Genomic DNA, 7731 nt, shown 5'->3' on the forward strand with positions numbered 1-7731 from the left:
GCTGCTGCTGCTAGCTGCTGCTGCTTGCTGCTGCTGTTACTGCTTGCTGCTGGTGCTGCTTGCTGCTGCTGCTTGTTGTTGCTGCTTGCTGCTGCTTGCTGCTGCTGCTGCGGCTGCTGCTGCTGCTGCTGCTGCTGCTTGCTGCTGCAGCTTGGTGCTGCTACTTGCTGCTGCTACTTGCTGCTGCTGCTGCTGCTGCTGCTGCTGCTGCTGCTGCTGCTGCTGCTGCTGCTGCTGCTGCTGCTGCTGCTGCTTGCTGCTGCTGCTGCTGCTGCTGCTGCTGCTGCTGCTGCTTGCTGCTGCTGCTGCTGCTTGCTGCTTCTGCTGCTGTTTGCTGCTGCTGCTGCTGCTGCTGCTGCTGCTGCTGCTGCAGCTTGGTGCTGCTGCTGCTGCTGGTGCTGCTGCTGCTGCTGCTGCTTGCTGCTGCTGCCTGCTGCTGCTGCCTGGTGCTGCTTCCTGCTGCTGCTGGCTGCCTACTGCTGCTGGCTGCCTACTGCTGCAGCCTGCTGCTGCTGTTTGCTGCTGCTGCCTGCTGCTGCTGCTTGCTGCTGCTGCTTGCTGCTGCTGCTTGCTGCTGCTGCTGATTGCTGCTGCTGCTTGCTGCTGGTGCTGCTTGCTGCTGCTGCTGCTTGCTGCTTCTGCTGCTGTTTGCTGCTGCTGCTTGCTGCTGATGCTGCTTGCTGCTGCTGCTACTGCTTGCTGCTGCTGCTGCTGTTTGCTGCTGCTTGCTGCTGCTGCTGCTGCTGCTGCCTGCTGCTGCCTGGTGCTGCTGCTGCCTGCTGCTGTTGGCTGCCAACTGCTGCTGGCTGCCTACTGCTGCTGCTTGCTGCTGCTGCTTGCTGCTGCTGATTGCTGCTGCTGATTGCTGCTGCTGCTTGCTCCTGCTGCTGCTTGCTGCTGCTGCTGCTTGCTGCTGCTGCTGCTTGTTGCTGCTTGTTGCTGCTGCTGCTTGCTGCTGCTGCTGCTTGCTGCTGCTGCTGCTGCTTGCTGCTGCTGCTGCTGCTGCTGCTTGCTGCTGCTGCTGCTGCTGCTGCTGCTGCTTGCTCCTGCTGCTGCTGCTGCTGCTTGCTGCTGCTGCTTGCTGCTGCTGCTGCTGCTGCTTCTGCTGCTGCTGCTGCTGCTGCTGCTGCTGCTGCTGCTGCTGCTGCTGCTGCTGCTGCTGCTGCTGCTTGCTGCTGCTGCTTGCTGCTGCTGCTGCTGCTTGGTGCTGCTGCTGCTGCTGCTGCTGCCTGCTGCTGCTGGCTGCCTACTGCTGCTGGCTGCCTACTGCTGCAGCCTGCTGCTGCTGTTTGCTGCTGCTGCCTGCTGCTGCTTGCTGCTGCTGCTTGCTGCTGCTGCTTGCTGCTGCTGCTGCTGCTGCTTGCTGCTGCTGCTGATTGCTGCTGCTGCTTGCTTCTGGTGCTGCTTGTTGCTGCTGCTGCTTGTTGCTGCTGCTGCTTGTTGCTGCTGCGGCTGCTTGCTGCTGCTGCTGCTGCTGCTTGCTGCTTCTGCTGCTGTTTGCTGCTGCTGCTGCTGCTTGCTGCTGATGCTGCTGCTGCTGCTGCTTGCTGCTGATGCTGCTTGCTGCTGCTGCTACTGCTTGCTGCTGCTGCTGCTGCTGCTCTTTGCTGCTGCTTGCTGCTGCTGCCGCTGCTGCTGCCTGCAGCTGCTGCCTGGTGCTGCTGCTTGCTGCTGCTGCCTGCTGCTGTTGGCAGCCTATTGCTGCTGGCTGCCTACTGCTGCTGCTTGCTGCTGCTGCTGCTGCTGCTTGCTGCTGCTGCTTGCTGCTGCTGCTTGCTGCTGCTGCTTGCAGCTGCTTGTTGCTGCTGCTGCTTGCTGCTGCTGCTGCTGCTTGCTGCTGCTGCTGCTGCTGCTGCTGAATGCTCTGCTGCTGCTGCTTGCTGCTGCTGCTGCTGCTGCTGCCTGCTCCTGCTGGCTGCCTACTGAGGCTGGCTGCCTACTGCTGCTGCCTGCTGCTGCCGAATGCTGCTGCTGGCTGCCTACTGCTGCTGCCTGCTGCTGCTGCTTGCTGCTGCTCGCTGCTGCTGCCACCTGCTGCTGCTGCTTGCTGCCGGCTGCTGCTGCTTGCTGCTGCTGCTTGCTGCTGCTTGCTGCTGCTTGCTGCTTACTGCTGCTTGCTGCTTGCTGCTGCTTGCTGCTGCTGCTGCTAACTGCTGCTGCTTGCTGCTGCTGTTACTGCTTGCTGCTGGTGCTGCTTGCTGCTGCTGCTTGTTGTTGCTGCTGCTTGTTGCTGCTGCTTGCTGCTGCTTGCTGCTGCTGCTGCTGCTGCTGCTGCTGCTGCTGCTGTGCTGCTGCTGCTGCTGTGCTGCTTCTGCTGCTGCTGCTGCTGCTGCTGCTGCTGCTACTACTGCTGCTGCTGCTGCTGCTGCTGCTGCTTGCTGCTGCTGCTGCTGCTGCTGCTGCTGCTTGCTGCTGCTGCTGCTGCTGCTGCTGCTGCTGCTGCTGCTGCTGCTGCTGCTGCTGCTGCTGCTGCTGCTGCTGCTTGCTGCTGCTGCTGCTTGCTGCTGCTGCTGCTTGCTGCTGGTGCTGCTTGTTGCTGCTGCTGCTTGTTGCGGCTGCTGCTGCTTGCTGCTGCTGCTGCTGCTTGCTGCTTCTGCTGCTGTTTGCTGCTGCTGCTGCTGCTGCTGCTGCTGTGCTGCTGCTGCTGCTGCTGCTGCTGCTGCTGCTGCTGCTTGCTGCTTGCTGCTGCTGCTGCTGCTGGCTGCTGCAGCTTGGTGCTGCTGCTGCTGCTGGTGCTGCTGCTGCTGCTGCTGCTTTTGCTGCTGCTGCTGCTGCTGCTGCTGCTGCCTGCTGCTGCTGCTGCCTGGTGCTGCTGCCTGCTGCTGCTGGCTGCCTACTGCTGCTGGCTGCATACTGCTGCAGCCTGCTGCTGCTGCTGCTGCTGCTGCCTGGTGCTGCTGCCTGCTGCTGCTGGCTGCCTACTGCTGCTGGCTGCCTACTGCTGCAGCCTGCTGCTGCTGTTTGCTGCTGCTGCTTGCTGCTGCTTGCTGCTGCTGCTTGCTGCTGCTGCTTGCTGCTGCTGCTGCTGCTGCTGCTTGCTGCTGCTGCTGATTGCTGCTGCTGCTTGCTGCTGGTGCTGCTTGTTGCTGCTGCTGCTTGTTGCTGCTGCTGCTTGTTGCTGCTGCTGCTGCTTGCTGCTGCTGCTGCTGCTTGCTGCTTCTGCTGCTGTTTGCTGCTGCTGCTGCTGCTGCTTGCTGCTGATGCTGCTGCTGCTTGCTGCTGATGCTGCTTGCTGCTGCTGCTACTGCTTGCTGCTGCTGCTGCTGCTGTTTGCTGCTGCTTGCTGCTGCTGCTAATGCTGCTGCTGCCTGCTGCTGCTGCCTGGTGCTGCTGCTTGCTGCTGCTGCCTGCTGCTGCTGCTGCTTGCTGCTGCTGCTGCTGCTGCTGCTGCTTGCTGCTGCTGCTGCTTGCTGCTGCTGCTGCTGCTGCTGCTTGGTGGTGGTGGTGGTGCTGCTGCTGCTGCTGCTGCTGCTGCTGCTGCTGCTGCTGCTGCTGCTGGCTGCCTACTGCTGCTGGCTGCCTACTGCTGCAACCTGCTGTTGCTGTTTGCTGCTGCTGCCTGCTGCTGCTTGCTGCTGCTGCTGCTTGCTGCTGCTGCTGCTGCTTGCTGCTGCTGCTGATTGCTGCTGCTGCTTGCTGCTGGTGCTGCTTGTTGCTGCTGCTGCTTGTTGCTGCTGCTGCTTGTTGCTGCTGCGGCTGCTTGCTGCTGCTGCTGCTGCTTGCTGCTTCTGCTGCTGTTTGCTGCTGCTGCTGCTGCTGCTGCTTGCTGCTGATGCTGCTGCTGCTGCTGCTTGCTGCTGATGCTGCTTGCTGCTGCTGCTACTGCTTGCTGCTGCTGCTGCTGCTCTTTGCTGCTGCTTGCTGCTGCTGCTGCTGCCTGCTGCTGCTGCCTGGTGCTGCTGCTTGCTGCTGCTGCCTGCTGCTGTTGGCTGCCTACTGCTGCTGGCTGCCTACTGCTGCTGCTTGCTGCTGCTGCTGCTTGCTGCTGCTGCTTGCTGCTGCTGCTTGCTGCTGCTGCTTGCAGCTGCTTGTTGCTGCTGCTGCTTGCTGCTGCTGCTGCTGCTTGCTGCTGCTTGTTGCTGCTTGTTGCTGCTGCTGCTGCTTGCTGCTGCTGGTGCTTGCTGCTGCTGCTGCTGAATGCTCTGCTGCTGCTGCTTGCTGCTGCTGCTGCTGCCTGCTCCTGCTGGCTGCCTACTGAGGCTGGCTGCCTACTGCTGCTGCCTGCTGCTGCCGAATGCTGCTGCTGGCTGCCTACTGCTGCTGCCTGCTGCTGCTGCTTGCTGCTGCTCGCTGCTGCTGCCTGCTGCTGCCACCTGCTGCTGCTGCTTGCTGCCGGCTGCTGCTGCTTGCTGCTGCTGCTTGCTGCTGCTTGCTGCTGCTTGCTGCTTGCTGCTGCTTGCTGTTTGCTGCTGCTTGCTGCTGCTGCTGCTAACTGCTGCTGCTTGCTGCTGCTGTTACTGCTTGCTGCTGGTGCTGCTTGCTGCTGCTGCTTGTTGTTGCTGCTGCTTGTTGCTGCTGCTTGCTGCTGCTTGCTGCTGCTGCTGCTGCTGCTGCTGCTGCTGCTGCTGCTGCTGCTGCTGCTGCTGCTGCTGCTGCTGCTGCTTGCTGCTGCTGCTGCTGCTGCTGCTTGCTGCTGCTGCTTGCTGCTGCTAGTTGCTGCTGCTACTTGCTGCTGCTGCTGCTGCTGCTGCTGCTGCTGCTGCTGCTGCTGCTGCTGCTGCTGCTGCTGCTTGCTGCTGCTGCTGCTTGCTGCTGGTGGTGCTTGTTGCTGCTGCTGCTTGTTGCAGCTGCTGCTGCTGCTTGCTGCTGCTGCTGCTGCTGCTTGCTGCTGCTGCTTCTGCTGCTGTTTGCTGCTGCTGCTGCTGCTGCTGTGATGCTGCTGCTGCTGCTGCTGCTGCTGCTTTTGCTGCTGCTTGCTGCTTGCTGCTGCTGCTGCTGCTGCTGCTCGCTGCTGCAGCTTGGTGCTGCTGCTGCTGCTGGTGCTGCTGCTGCTGCTGCTGCTGTTGCTGCTGCTGCTGCTGCTGCTACTGCTGCTGCTGCTGCTGCAGCTGCTTGCTGCTGCTGCCTGCTGCTGCTGCCTGCTGCTGCTGGCTGCCTACTGCTGCTGGCTGCATACTGCTGCAGCCTGCTGCTGCTGCTGCTGCCTGGTGCTGCTGCCTGCTGCTGGTGGCTGCCTACTGCTGCTGGCTGACTACTGCTGCAGCCTGCTGCTGCTGTTTGCTGCTGCTTGCTGCTGCTGCTGCTGCTGATTGCTGCTGCTGCTTGCTGCTGGTGCTGCTTGTTGCTGCTGCTGCTTGTTGCTGCTGCTGCTTGTTGCTGCTGCTGCTTGCTGCTGCTGCTGCTTGCTGCTGCTGCTTGTTGCTGCTGCTGCTGCTGCTGCTTGCTGCTGCTGCTGCTGCTGCTTGCTGCTTCTGCTGCTGTTTGCTGCTGCTGCTGCTGCTGCTGCTGCTGCTGCTGCTGCTGCTGCTGCTGCTGCTGCTGCTGCTGCTGCTGCTGCTTGCTGCTGCTGCTGCTTGCTGCTGCTGCTGCTTGGTGCTGCTGCTGCTGCTGCTGCTGCTGCTGCTGCTGCTGCTGCTGCTGCTGCTGCTGCTGCTGCTGCTGCTGCTGCTGCTGCTGCTGCTGCTGCTGCTGCTGCTGCTGCTGCTGCTGCTGCTGCTGCCTGCTGCTGCTGCTGGCTGCCTACTGCTGCTGGCTGCCTACTGCTGCAGCCTGCTGCTGCTGTTTGCTGCTGCTGCCTGCTGCTGCTTGCTGCTGCTGCTGCTGCTTGCTGCTGCTGCTTGTTGCTGCTTGTTGCTGCTGCTGCTGCTGCTTGCTGCTGCTGGTGCTTGCTGCTGCTGCTGCTGCTGAATGCTCTGCTGCTGCTGCTTGCTGCTGCTGCTGCTGCCTGCTCCTGCTGGCTGCCTACTGAGGCTGGCTGCCTACTGCTGCTGCCTGCTGCTGCCGAATGCTGCTGCTGGCTGCCTACTGCTGCTGCCTGCTGCTGCTGCTTGCTGCTGCTCGCTGCTGCTGCCTGCTGCTGCTGCTTGCTGCCGGCTGCTGCTGCTTGCTGCTGCTGCTTCCTGCTGCTTGCTGCTTGCTGCTGCTTGCTGTTTGCTGCTGCTTGCTGCTGCCTGCTGCTGCTGCCTGGTGCTGCTGCCTGCTGCTGCTGGCTGCCTACTGCTGCTGGCTGCATACTGCTGCAGCCTGCTGCTGCTGCTGCTGCCTGGTGCTGCTGCCTGCTGCTGCTGGCTGCCTACTGCTGCTGGCTGCCTACTGCTGCAGCCTGCTGCTGCTGTTTGCTGCTGCTGCTTGCTGCTGCTTGCTGCTGCTGCTTGCTGCTGCTGCTTGCTGCTGCTGCTGCTGCTGCTTGGTGCTGCTGCTGATTGCTGCTGCTTGCTGCTGGTGCTGCTTGTTGCTGCTGCTGCTTGTTGCTGCTGCTGCTTGTTGCTGCTGCTGCTGCTTGCTGCTGCTGCTGCTTGCTGCTTCTGCTGCTGTTTGCTGCTGCTGCTGCTGCTTGCTGCTGATGCTGCTGCTGCTGCTGCTTGCTGCTGATGCTGCTTGCTGCTGCTGCTACTGCTTGCTGCTGCTGCTGCTGCTGCTGCTGTTTGCTGCTGCTTGCTGCTGCTGCTGCTGCTGCTGCCTGCTGCTGCTGCCTGGTGCTGCTGCTTGCTGCTGCTGCCTGCTGCTGTTGGCTGCCTACTGCTGCTGGCTGCCTACTGCTGCTGCTTGCTGCTGCTACTTGCTGCTGCTGATTGCTGCTGCTGCTTGCTGCTGCTGCTTCTGCTTGCTGCTGCTGCTTGCTGCTGCTGCTTGCTGCTGCTGCTTGCTGCTGCTTGTTGCTGCTGCTGCTTGCTGCTGCTGCTGCTGCTTGCTGCTGCTGCTTGTTGCTGCTTGTTGCTGCTGCTGCTGCTTGCTGCTGCTGCTGCTTGCTGCTGCTGCTGCTGCTGCTGCTTGCTGCTGCTGCTGCTGCTGCTGCTGCTTGCTGCTGCAGCTTGGTGCTGCTACTTGCTGCTGCTACTTGCTACTTGCTGCTGCTACTTGCTGCTGCTGCTGCTGCTGCTGCTGCTGCTTGCTGCTGCTGCTGCTGCTGCTTGCTGCTGCTGCTGCTGCTGCTGCTTGCTGCTTCTGCTGCTGTTTGCTGCTGCTGCTGCTGCTGCTGCTGCTGCTGCTTGCTGCTGCTGCTGCTGCTGCTGGCTGCTGCAGCTTGGTGCTGCTGCTGCTGCTGCTGTTGCTGCTGCTGCTTGCTGCTGCTGCCTGCTGCTGCTGCCTTGTACTGCTGCCTGCTGCTGCTGGCTGCCTACTGCTCCTGGCTGCCTACTGCTGCAGCCTGCTGCTGCTGATTGCTGCTGCTGCTTGCTCCTGCTGCTGCTTGCTGCTGCTGCTGCTTGCTGCTGCTGCTTGCTGCTGCTGCTTGCTGCTGCTGCTTGCTGCTGCAGCTTGGTGCTGCTACTTGCTGCTGCTGCTTGCTGCTGCTGCTGCTTGCTGCTGCTGCTTGCTGCTGCTGCCTGCTGCTGCTGCCTGCTGCTGCTGCCTGCTGCTGCTGGCTGCCTACTGCTGCAGCCTGCTGCTGCTGCTTGCTGCTGCTGCCTGCTGCTGCTGCTTGCTGCTGCTGCCTGCTGCTGCTGCTGCTGCTGCTTGTTGCTGCTGCTGATTGCTGCTGCTTACTGCTGCTGCTTGCTGCTGCTGCTGCTACTGCTTGCTGCTGGTGCTGCTTGCTGCTGCTGTTTGTTGCTGCTGCTGCTTGTTGCTGCT

This window comes from Amblyomma americanum, chromosome 1, assembly GCF_052857255.1.
Source record: "Amblyomma americanum isolate KBUSLIRL-KWMA chromosome 1, ASM5285725v1, whole genome shotgun sequence".
Taxonomy (NCBI): Eukaryota; Metazoa; Arthropoda; class Arachnida; order Ixodida; family Ixodidae; genus Amblyomma; species Amblyomma americanum.